Below are 11,341 nucleotides of genomic sequence, written 5' to 3' on the forward strand. Positions count from 1 at the left end.
TATATTTTGATCAGAGAATGGAGAGGTGCTACCCTGTGGGCTGTGGGCTGGGCTGCTGTGTAGAGATCCTGTCAGAGTCACTGGGAGGGAGGGGGCTGAGCTCTCGAGGACCTGGTTGGCTGCAGCTCAGGCTCTATGTCACGGAGTCTGAACTGGGCCCCAGGAGCTGAAGTGTCATCGAGCCATTCTGCTCTAGGAAATCTGGTCTGAAGTGCCGGGTGTGGAACCTCTGTATGCGGGACCCTAGGAGCACCTGAAATTAGACAAAGCACAAAGGATAAAAATGGTTAGACTTTATTTTATTGCCCAGATTCTATTTTTATCTCCCAGGCATTTTTAAGGGGCTTTGCCTGGGACAAACTTCTCTTCTGCCTTTTGTCCCTTTCCTCATTCTTGGAGTGCTGCGGGTGCAGACCCTTCTTCTGTAACTGCTGAGTGCTGAGTTAGGAGGCTTCATACCCGTGGGCGAGGGTCAGAACTTCTCCCCAGCAGCCTCCAGGTGACGTTGATTGTCCCCAGGCCTCCTGCCTCCCTGCTCGTCCACCTGAGCACCAGTATTGGAAGTGTTATAGATTCTAATGACCTTTAAGGGTCCAGAAAGGAGATGTGCAGTGGCGCTGTGAGGTCCAGTTTCACTCCGCCCCACATTTGTTCGGCCACCTTAGGCTGACCGTTTCTGCCAGCCTAGATGCTCTGACTGACCGTTTCTGCCAGCCTAGATGCTCTGACCAACAGTCTGCGCTTTCTTCCATTAGGCCCCTGAATTAACGTAAAAACAGCACCAGGTGTCAGGATCCTGCCCGCTCAGCTCCCAGACAGTCCAGGGTCAGTGGTGATGAAGGATCATGATGGTCACTGAGTCAAGAGCCTTTGGAAGTAAACAGGAGTCCAGCCGGTCTTATTGGCCACCATCATCAGGGTGTCTGTAGGCTTTTCTATGGTGACAGCATGATATACGGTTCCCCCGCCAAGATTATTAGCTCCCCTCTGGGTACAGTAAGTACTGCAAGCAGTAGTCTACTCTTTTGGGACACACTCTTGTTGTTTTATGAGAGAAACTCCAGGTCAAGTGATGGTCACACGGGTCGTCATGGTGCCCCGTTGCCCCCGGTTATCTCTCTGGAGGTTGGAGTTGGAGGGCCTCCTCAATCGAGGTCAGTGTGCCCACGGAGCAAACCCTGCAACTTCAGGGCATGGTTGGGGGTTAGGATCACCACGTGGGGTCCGTTTCCCTTAGAAGGGAGGTGGCCTTTTGGGCTGCTGATTTCCAGGTTTTCAGATACCACCAGTATCTTGGCCAGATGTGGCGGTGGGCCAAGCCCCTTGGTGACCATAGTTTATCCTACCTGGATGGCATTCTTGCATTGTTCCATTTCAAGTGGTCCCAGTTTTTGCACTAATACTCCAATGGCGATTCACCTTTCACCAGGAATGTAAAGGTCAAAGGGTTTAGCTAAATTAGGGAGTTCCAGGGCAAGGGTCTGAATTGACTGCTCTTTCCATTCTTGAAAGGCCACTTCTGGATTCTATTCAAAAGGATCATCATCTTTTCCTTTCAGTGTTTCATATAGAGGCCCAGCTAGTAGACTGTAGTTAGGGATCCAGAGGCAGGAAACCCTGGCTTCCCCAGGAACCCCTAAGCTGTCTTCTAGTTTCAGAAAGGGGTAAGGCTGTAAATTGTTTCTTCCCTTTCCTGGGATGGGCTTCTCCGACCTTCTGTGAGAATGAAGCCCAGGCAGGTCACCGTAGTCTGTGATACTTGAGCTTTTTCGTGGACAACTTCTATCCTTTATTGGCTTGGTAGTTCTGAGGCCTCCTTAGTAGGGCTGGCGATCAGAATGTCGTCTGAATATTGAAGGAGTGTTTCCTTTTCCAGAGGTAGAACTTTTAGGTCTTTAGCTGAGCTTTCCCCAAAGATGGTGTGGGAATTTTTGAACCCTTGGGGCAAGACAGCCTGGAAGTATTGTTTTAGTTGTATGTTGAGTCCTGTCACTCACAAGCCAAAATTTCTTGTGACTCTGGGACTAATGGAATACAAAAGAAGGCATCAGTGAAGACTAATACAGAATACCAAGTCCTGGTGGTTGGTAGAATGACCAGCAGGGTGTAGGATTTAGGAACTACTGGAGGTATATCCTCAGTGGCTTCACTGACTGTCCTGACATCCTTTACCAGGACTCCAGCAGCCCATGGGGCTCTCGAGGTCAGGCCAATCCCAGGATATGGAGCTCACCTGGGCAGGTACCCTACCCCCACCCCAGCCCACGGGGCTCTCGTGTTCAGGCCCCTCCCAGGATATGGGATTCCCTGGGCAGGTCCTCTGCAGTCCATGGGGCTCCCGTGGTCAGGCCCCTCCCAGGATACAGAGCTACCCTTGCAGGTACCTTGGCAGGGCTGGGCACACAGGAACCGTGCACATAGCCCTCATTGCAGAGCACTCCCAGCTCACCTGTCGCTCAGATCTGACACAGAGCACCTCAGAGCAGGACTTGAACTAACAAACAGCAGCTCTGACAGGTCTGTGACCCTGGGCATCACTCTGTGCGGCCTCCTCCACCTGGTCTTCCAGAGACTTCCACTGCACCCGGGGCACCAGGCCTCTGTCTCCAACCACCACCCACCCCTCCTCTCCCTGACTCCTGGGTTCCTCTCATTAGGAGAGGGTTTTCTTGAAGTTGTCTCCCACTCATGGGCCAGATAATATAATTAGAAAACAAGCCAGAGCTGCAGCCCCTTGTCTATCCTGACTCTCAGGAGCCCACACCTGTTCCTTGGACCTGGCCAATTCAGCAAGTTCCATTTTCAGCAACTGTGAGCCCCTGAGGGGTGATTATTGGCTGGCTTGGGAAGCCTGACCGTGCCGGCCAGCCCTCCCCAGGTGTGCCTGGGTTGAGATCAATATAAACACCGCTCCAGGCAGCAAGAGCCCCTGCAGCTGTGCCTGACGCCATTTTCTCTGCCCTGTCAGCAGTCTCGGGGCTGGGCTGGTGGGAGGGAGTGAGAGGCCACGGCTTTGTGGGTGTCCCAGTGTGAGTGGGGCTCTGCTGGACTTTCTGCAGCAGTTGCCAAGATGCTACCTGCTAAAGAAGAGGATGTGTCACCCACACCTGCCGCTGGAATTTCTCCCTGGGCACAGGTGAGGAAGGAAGAAAGCAGTGGGGGCCGGGACAGCAGGGGTATCTCAGGCAGGGAAATGGAGAGCTTCCAGAAGAGCACCCAGGGCCAGGACCATCCTGGCTGGCCTGCAGGCACCAAGTCGGCTGGCATGCTGTCCCTCATGTGGCTCCATGGCCCTTCCTCTAGGTTTTCAAGTCCTTGTACATATTCAGGTGTTTAGCCTTGGAAGGGTGGGAACATTTCAGCAGCAGCTGGCCTGGGGCTCGGCCCACGTTTACTCACAGATACCTCGGCACGGTCCCCCAGCTTTGCAGTGAGGACGCTTGTTGCGAGGAGCATGCTGGCTGAATGGGAGATGATTCCCCACCACTGACCAACTTCAGAATTGTTTGCAATTGGAGCAAGTGCCCTGAAACGGTTTTCCTCTGTGTAACTGGTGGGTTCTGTTCTTTTTTATCTTTTTTTCGTTTTTGGTTCAAGGTAGATTTTATTCCTCTTTTGTGTATTTACAGATATAAGCATGGAAATAATTTATTCATATAAATACATGTATGTGAAGGGAAGAATATTTTTTCTGTTTTACTTTTTTTAATTTTATTTTTGTATTTTGAATTTAATTTTATATTTTTATACAGCAGGTTGTTTTTGGTTATCTACTTTATACATATAAATGTATACATACCAATCCCAATATCTCAACTCCTCCCACCACCATCCCCAACAGCTTTCCCCCCTTGTTGTCCATACGTTTGTTGTATACATGTGTTGCTCTATTTCTGCCTTGCAAAACGGTTCATCTGTACAATTTTTCTAGGTTCCACATATATGCATTAATATACAAGATTTGTTTTTCTCTTTCTGACTTACTTCACTCTGTATGACAGTCTCTAGATCCATCAACGTCTCTACAAATGTCCCAATTTCATTCCTTTTTATGGCTTAGTAATATTCCATTTTATATATGTACCACATCTTTATGCATTCGTCTGTCTGTGGGCATTTAGGTTGCTTCCATTTCCTGGATAGTGTAAATAGTGATGCAATGAACATTGTGGTGAATGTCTCTTTTTGATTTATGGTTTTGTCTGGGTATATGCCCAGTAGAGGGATTGCTGTATCATATGGTAATTCTATTCTTAGTTTTATAAGAAACTCCATAATGTTCTCCACAGTGACTGTATCAATTTACGTTCCCAACAATAGTGGAAGAGGATTCCTTATCTCCACACCGTTTCCAGCATTTGTTGTTTGTAGATTTTCTGATGATGCCCATTCTAATAGGTGTGAGGTGATACACCATGGATGAGTCTATTTCGTTGAGCAAAGAGTAGGTCTTGTTTATTACGTATTTGGCTTATGGAATGGTATGTGTGCTAATTTCAATCTGTTTTTATACAGCAGCCCAACTCAACTTTCCCCTTAAGCAAGCATAAGGTTTTTATCTAAATGTGAGACTCTGTTCGGTTTTGTAATTCAGTTTATGTGTAGCCAAGTTTACACTCCCTCTATTAGTGATATCTTATGATAATTATCTTTCTTTGTGTGACATATTTCTCTTAGAATCATCATAATTAAATCCACTCAATTTGCTGCTACAGGCCTGATGACATTGATTTCACTGCTGAGTGATATTCCGTTGTACGTAAGTAGCACAACTTCTTTATCCATTTTTTTCTTTCTGGGATATTTAATTTGTACTGGACTCGAGGTTCTTGTAAACACAGCAGCCCTAAATTTTGTGTTGGCTGTGTCTTGTTGATTTTAATTTTCCTAAGCTATAGGGCCAAAAGTGGAAGTGCCCTAGGCTCTGTAGCTTTGTTTTTTAGATGTTTCAGGATACACCATGAACATCTCCAGAGTGTCTGTTGGCAATTTACATCCCGCCCATCAGCATAACACGGCTCCCTGTTCTCCATGGCCTGTCCTGTGTTTCTGGTTTTTACACTTTATTCAGATGGCCTTTTTGACGAATGGGAAATGTGACTTCATTGTAGTGTGGATTTCCATTGCTGGAGTGCTTGGTTGGCCAAAATGTTCATATGCGTTTTTTCCTGAATATATTCAGGAAAAATGTATACGCACTTTTTGTCCATGTGCATCACTGTCAAAGATCTGCCGCTTTTCATATGCTTTAAATGCAATTCCAATCTACCTCTTGAAATATGATTCCTGCAATTCTGCCTCGTTTTCAAGTCCTCTTTGCAGACTTACTTCGATATATTTTTGCCAATAGCTGTCATTTATCTCTGCAGGTTTGTGAATTACAGTGCCCCTGAGCTCCTTTCTTAACTCGCTTCCTTGTAAGCTGGCCACAAAACTGCAGGTTTGCTTCAGGCCATAATCAGGGTCCGGCACGGCACTCTGAGCCTTTGGTTAATTCCTCTTCCTGGTGGGAAATTAGAGTTAAATGTGCCCCTCCAGATACCTGCCTCACTCCCAGCCACATGGTGATGTATGTCCTCAGGTTTGAGGCCATATGTGATGGGTTCCTCATCTTTTGATGATGTGGCCCCACTGGTGTGTGGACACTCCTGCCTGGTTCCCATCCCCTTGGTGATGTGGGCCCTCTGGTGAGACTCTGATCCTGGTTGGGTTCCTCACACATCCGTGAGGTGAGCCCTCTTCTCTGAGGTCACTCCTGCCTGGCTGGCACAACCCGCCTTGCTGACTTCGGCACCCTGGTGGCAGTTGGAGCCTGCTGGGAGCCTCCTTCCCTCGGTGATGAGGCCCTCTGGCGTCAGACCCTAACGGCGGGGTTCCCACATTTTCTGATACGTGCTAAGTGGTGCGAGGGCACTCCTGCCAGGTTCCCATCCTCATGAGCGTGTGGGCCTTCTGTTCTGAGGTCCTAACGGCTGGGTTGCTCACACTTTCATGATGTGGGCCCTCTGCTGTGAGGTCAATCCTGCCTGGCTGGCGCACGTCGCCTTGGCGACGTGGACCCTCTGGTGGCAGTTGGAGCGTGCTGGGGCCTCCTCCCCTCAGTGATGAGGGCCTTCTGGTGTCAGGCCCTAAGTGCTGGGCTCCACACATTTTCTGATGTGTGCCCAGTGGTGCGAGTCACTCCTGCCAGGTTCCCATCCCCATGGGCATGTGGGACTTCTGTTCTGTGGTCCCAACTGCTGGGCTGCTCACAGTTTCATGATGTGGGCCCTTTGCTGTGTGTTCACTCTGGCCTGTATCCCATAGTGTCAGTGCTCTGGGCCTCCAGCTTGGAGTTTCCAACTTCTCGATTCCTCACCTTTTTTATTCTATGGGCCCTCGGTTGTGCGTCTCCTCCTGCATGCCTCACTCCCAGCCCCTTCGTGATGTGTGTCCCCTTGTTTGAGGCCACATGTGCTGTGTTCCTCACCTTTCTATAATGTGGCCACACTGGTGTGAGGACACTCTTGCCTGGTTCCCATTCCCTTGGTGATGTTGGCCCCACTGCTGTTAGGACAGTCTTGCCTGGTTCCCATCACCTTGGTGATGTTGGCCCTCTGGTGAGAGTCTGATCCTGGTTAGGTTCCTCACCCTTCTGTGAGGTGGGCCCTCTGCTCTGAGGTCACTCCTGCCTGGCTGGCACACCCCGCCTTGGCAACGTCGGCCATATGGTGGCAGTTGGAGCCTGCTGGGAGCCTCCTCCCCTCGGTGATGAGGGCCCTCTGGCCTCAGGCCCTAACTGCTGGGTTCCCACATTTTCTGATTCGTGCTAAGTGGTGCAAGGACACTCCTGCCAGGTTCCCATCCCCATGGGGATGTGAGCCTTCTGCTCTGAGGTCCCAACGGCTGTGTTGCTCACAGTTTCATGATGAGGGCCCTCTGGTGTGAGTTCACTCCGGCCTAGATCCCATAGCCTCGCTGCTCCTGGCTGCCTGCCGGAGGTTCCAACTGTGGGATTCCTCACCTTTTTTATTCTATGTTCCCTCTGTTTTGAGGATCCTCTGGCCTGCCTCACTCCCAGCCCCTTGGTGATGTGTGTCCTCAGGTTTGAGGCCACGTGTGCTGGGTCCCTCAAATTATGGTGATGTAGCCCCACTGGTGTGAGGACACTCCTGCCTGGTTCCCATTCCCTTGGTGATGTTGGCCCTCTGGTGACAGTCTGATCCTTGTTGGGTTCCTCACACTTCTGTGAGGTGTGCTTTCTGCTCTGAGGTCACTCCTGCCTGGTTGGCACACCCCGCCTTGGTGACATCGGCCTTATGGTGGCAGTTGGAGCCTGCTGGGAGCCTCCTCCCCTCGGTGATGAGGGTCCTCTGGCCTCAGGTCCTAACTGCTGGGTTCCCACATTTTCTGATTCGTGGAAGTGGGCCGAGGACACTCCTGTCAGGTTCCCATCCCCATAGGGATGTGGGCCTTCTTCTCTGAGGTCCCATCCGCCGGGTTGCTCACAGTTTCATGATGTGGGACCTCTGCTGTGAGTTCGCTGTGTCCTGGATCCCATAGACTCTGTGCTCTGGGCGGCCTACTGGCCGGTTCCAACTGCTGGATTCCTCACAACTTTTATTCTGTGGGCTCTGTTTTGTGAGGATACTCCTGCTTGCCTCACTCCTAGCCCCTTGGAGATGTGGGTCCCCTGTTTTAGGCCACATGTTCAGGGTTCCTCACCTTTCTATAATGTGGCCACACTGGTGTGAGGACCCTCCTGCCTGGTTCCGATCCCCTTGGTGATGTGGGCCCTCTGGTGAGAGTCTTATCCTGGCTGGTTTCCTCACCCTTCTGTGAGGTAGGCCCTCTGCGGTGAGGTCACTCCTGCCTGGCTGGCACACATCACCTTGGTGACGTGGGCCCTCAGTTGGGAGTTGGTGTCTGCTGCGAGTCTCCGTCCCTCGGTAATGAGGGCCCTCTTGCGTCAGACCCTAACTCCTGGGCTCCCAAAATTTGCAGATGTGCGACCTGTGGTGCGAGTACACTCCTGTCAGGTTCCCAACCCCATGGGAATTTGGGCCTTCTGCTCTGAGGTCCCAACGGCTGGGGTGCTCACAGTTTCATGATGAGGGCCCTCTGATGTGTGTTCATTCCGGCCTAGATCCCATAGGCTTGCTGCTCCTGGGCGCCTGCTGGGAGGTTCCAACTGCGGGATTCCTCACCTTTTTTATTCTATGGGCCCTCTGTTTTGAGGCTCCTCCTGCCTGCCTCAATCCCAGCCCCGTTGTGATGTGTGTCCTCTGGTGTGAGGCCACGTGTGCTGGGTCCCTCACCTTTCGATGATGTGGCCCCAATGGTGTGAGGACACTCGTGCCTGTTTCCCAGCCCCTTGGTGATGTGGCCCCTCTGGTGAGAGTCTGATCCTGGCTGGGTTCCTTACCGTTCTGTGAGGTGGGCCCTGTGCTCTGAGGTAACTCCTGCCTGGCTTGCTCCCATTGCCTTGGTGACGTCGGCCCTCTGGTGGCAGTTGGATCCTTTTGGAGACTCCTATCCTCGGTGATGAGGTCCCTCTGGCGTCAGGCTCTAACTGCTGGGCTCCCCAGGTTTTCTGATGTGAGCCCAGTGATGCCAGGACACTCGTGAAATGTTCCCATCCCCATGGCGATATGGGCCTTCTGCTCTGAGGTTCCAACGACTGGGTTGCTCACAGTTTCCTGATGTTAGCTCTCTGGTGTTAGTTCACTCATTCCTAGATCCCATAGCCTCTGTACTCTGGGCCGCCTGCTGGGAAGTTCCAACTGCTGGGTTCCTCACCTTTTTTATTCTTTGGGCCCTGTGTTGGGAGGCTCCTCCTGCCTGTGTCACTCCCAGCCCCTTGGTGATGTAGGTCCTCTGGTTTGTGGCCACATGTGCCAGTTTCCTCATCTTTTAGTGATGTGGCCCCACTGGTGTGAGGACACTCGTGCCTGGTTCCTGTCCCCTTGGTGATATGGGCCCTCTGGTGAGAGTCTGATCCTGGTTGGGTTCCTCACACTTCTGTGAGGTGGGCCGTCTGCTGTGAGGTCACTCCTGCCTGGCTGGCACACCCCGCCTTGGTGACGTGGGCCCTCTTGTGGTAGTTGGAACATGCTGGGAGCCTCCTCCCCTCAGTGATGAGGGCCCTCTGGCGTCAGGCCCTAACTGCTGGGTACCCACATTTTCTGATATGTGCTAAGTGGTGCGAGGACACTCCTGCCATGCTCCCAACACCTTGGGGATGTGGACCTTCTGCTCTGAGGTCCAAATGGCTGGGTTGCTCGCAGTTTCATGATGTGGACCCTCTGCTGTGAGTTTACTGCGGCCTGAATCGCATAGACTTGGTGCTCTTGGCCGCCTGCTGGGAGGTTCCCATTGCTGGATTCCTCAGCTTTTTTATTCTATGGGCCCTGTGTTGTGAGGCTACTCCTGCCTGCCTCATTCCGAGCCCCTTGGAGATGTGGGTCTTCTGGTTTAGGCCACATGTGCTGGGTTCCTCACCTTTCTATGATGTGGCCACACTGGTGTGAAGACTCTCCTGCCTGGTTCTGATCACCTTGGTGATGTGGGCCCTCTGGTGAGAGTCTTATCCTGGCTGTGTTCCTCACCCTTCTGTGAGGTAGGCCCTCTGCGGTGAGGTCACTCCTACCTGGCTGTCACACGTCACCTTGGCGACGTGGGACCTCAGTTGGGTGTTGGTGCCTGATTGGAGTCTCCTCCCCTTGGTAATGAGGGCCCTCTGGCGTCAGGCCCTAACTCCTGGGTTCCCTAAATTCTCTGCTGTGTGCCCTGTGGTGCGAGTACACTTCTGACAGGTTCCCAACCCCATGGGAATGTGGGCCTTCTGCTCTGAGATCCCAACGCCTAGGTTGCTCACAGTTTCATGATGACGGCCCTCTGGTGTGAGATCACTCCGGCCTGGATCCCATAGTCTCGCTGCTCCTGGCCGCCTGCTGGGAGGTTCCAACTGCGGGATTCTTCACCTCTTTAATTCTATGGTCCCTCTGTTTTGAGGCTCCTCCTGCCTGCCTCAATCCCAGCTCCCTTGTGATGTGTGTCCTCTGGTTTGAGGCCACGTGTGCTGGGTCCCTCACTTTTCGGTGATGTGGCCCCACTAGTGTGAGGACACTCCTGCCTGGTTCCCATTCCCTTGGTGATGTGGGCCCTCTGGTGAGAATCTGATCCTCTTTGGTTCTTCACACTTCTGTGAGGTTGACCCTCTGCTCTGAGGTCACTCCTGCCTGGTTGTCGCACTCCGCATTGGCGACGTCGCCCCTCTGGTAGCAGTCGGAGCTGGCTGGGAGCCACCGCCCCTCGGTGATGAGGGCCCTCTGGCATCAGGCACTAATTGCTGGGCTCCCCACATTTTTTCATGTGTGCCCACTCTTGCGATGACACTCCTGCTTGTTTCCCTTCCCCATGGGGATGTGGGCCTTCTGCTCTGAGGTCACAACGGCTGGGTTGCTTACAGAATCACAATGAGGGCCCTCTGTTGTGAGTTCATGCCGGCCTGGATCTCATAGCCTCAGTGCTCTGGGCCGCCTGCTAGGAAGATCCAACTGCTGGTTTCCACACCTTTTGTATACAATGGGACATGTGTTGTGAGGTTAATCCTGCCTGCCTCACTCCGAAACCCATGGTGATGTGGGTCCTCTGGTTTGAGGCCACATGTGCTGGGTACCTCAACTTTTGATGATGTGGCCCCACGGGTGTGAGGACACTCCTGCCTGGTTCCCATCACCTTGGTGATGTGGGCCCTCTGGGGAGAGTCTGATCCTGGCTGGGTTCCCTACCATTCTGTGAGGTGGGCCCTCTGATGTCAGGTCACTCCTGCCTGGCTAGCTCACATCGCCTTGGCGACGTGGGCCCTCTGTTGGCCACTGGAGCATGCTGGGAGCCTCCTACTCCCGTGAATGATGGCCCTGGAAAAAATGCATATGCCCTTTTTGGCCAAGTGCTTCATTGACGAGGTTCTGCCACTTCTCTTATGCTTTCAGAGCAATTCACGTCTACCTCCTGAAATCGGATTCCAGCAATTCTGCCCCACTTTCAAGTCCTCTTCGCAGCCTTAATTCAATATATTTTTGTACGATTTCTGTCATTTATAAGTCTGCAGGTATGTGAATGACAGTGCCCCTGAGCTCCTTTCCTCAACTCGCTTTCTTGTGAGCTGGCCACAAAACCGCAGGATTGCTTCAGGCCCTAATCTTGTTCCAGCACGGCATGCTGAGCCTTTGGTTAATTCCTTTTCCTGTTGGGAAATGAGTCTTAAAATTGCCCGTGCATACTGGGCATATACCCTGAGAAAACCAAAATTCAAAAAGAGTCATGTACCAAAATGTTCATTGCAGCTCTATTTACA

The 11,341-nt window shown here is 52.0% G+C and overlaps 1 long non-coding RNA gene across 1 annotated transcript; it reads left to right on the forward strand.

Annotated features, from left to right (window-relative positions):
• Positions 1–226: 226 nt before the first annotated feature.
• LOC116755756 lies at positions 227–11,240 on the forward strand. The gene is made up of 5 exons (XR_004350452.1): positions 227–286; positions 3,060–3,136; positions 3,424–3,553; positions 4,678–4,759; positions 10,977–11,240. It is a non-coding gene; the product is annotated as an uncharacterized LOC116755756 (long non-coding RNA).
• The last annotated feature ends 101 nt before the right edge of the window (positions 11,241–11,341 follow it).

Source organism: Phocoena sinus, chromosome 6, assembly GCF_008692025.1.
Source record: "Phocoena sinus isolate mPhoSin1 chromosome 6, mPhoSin1.pri, whole genome shotgun sequence".
NCBI lineage: Eukaryota > Metazoa > Chordata > Mammalia > Artiodactyla > Phocoenidae > Phocoena > Phocoena sinus.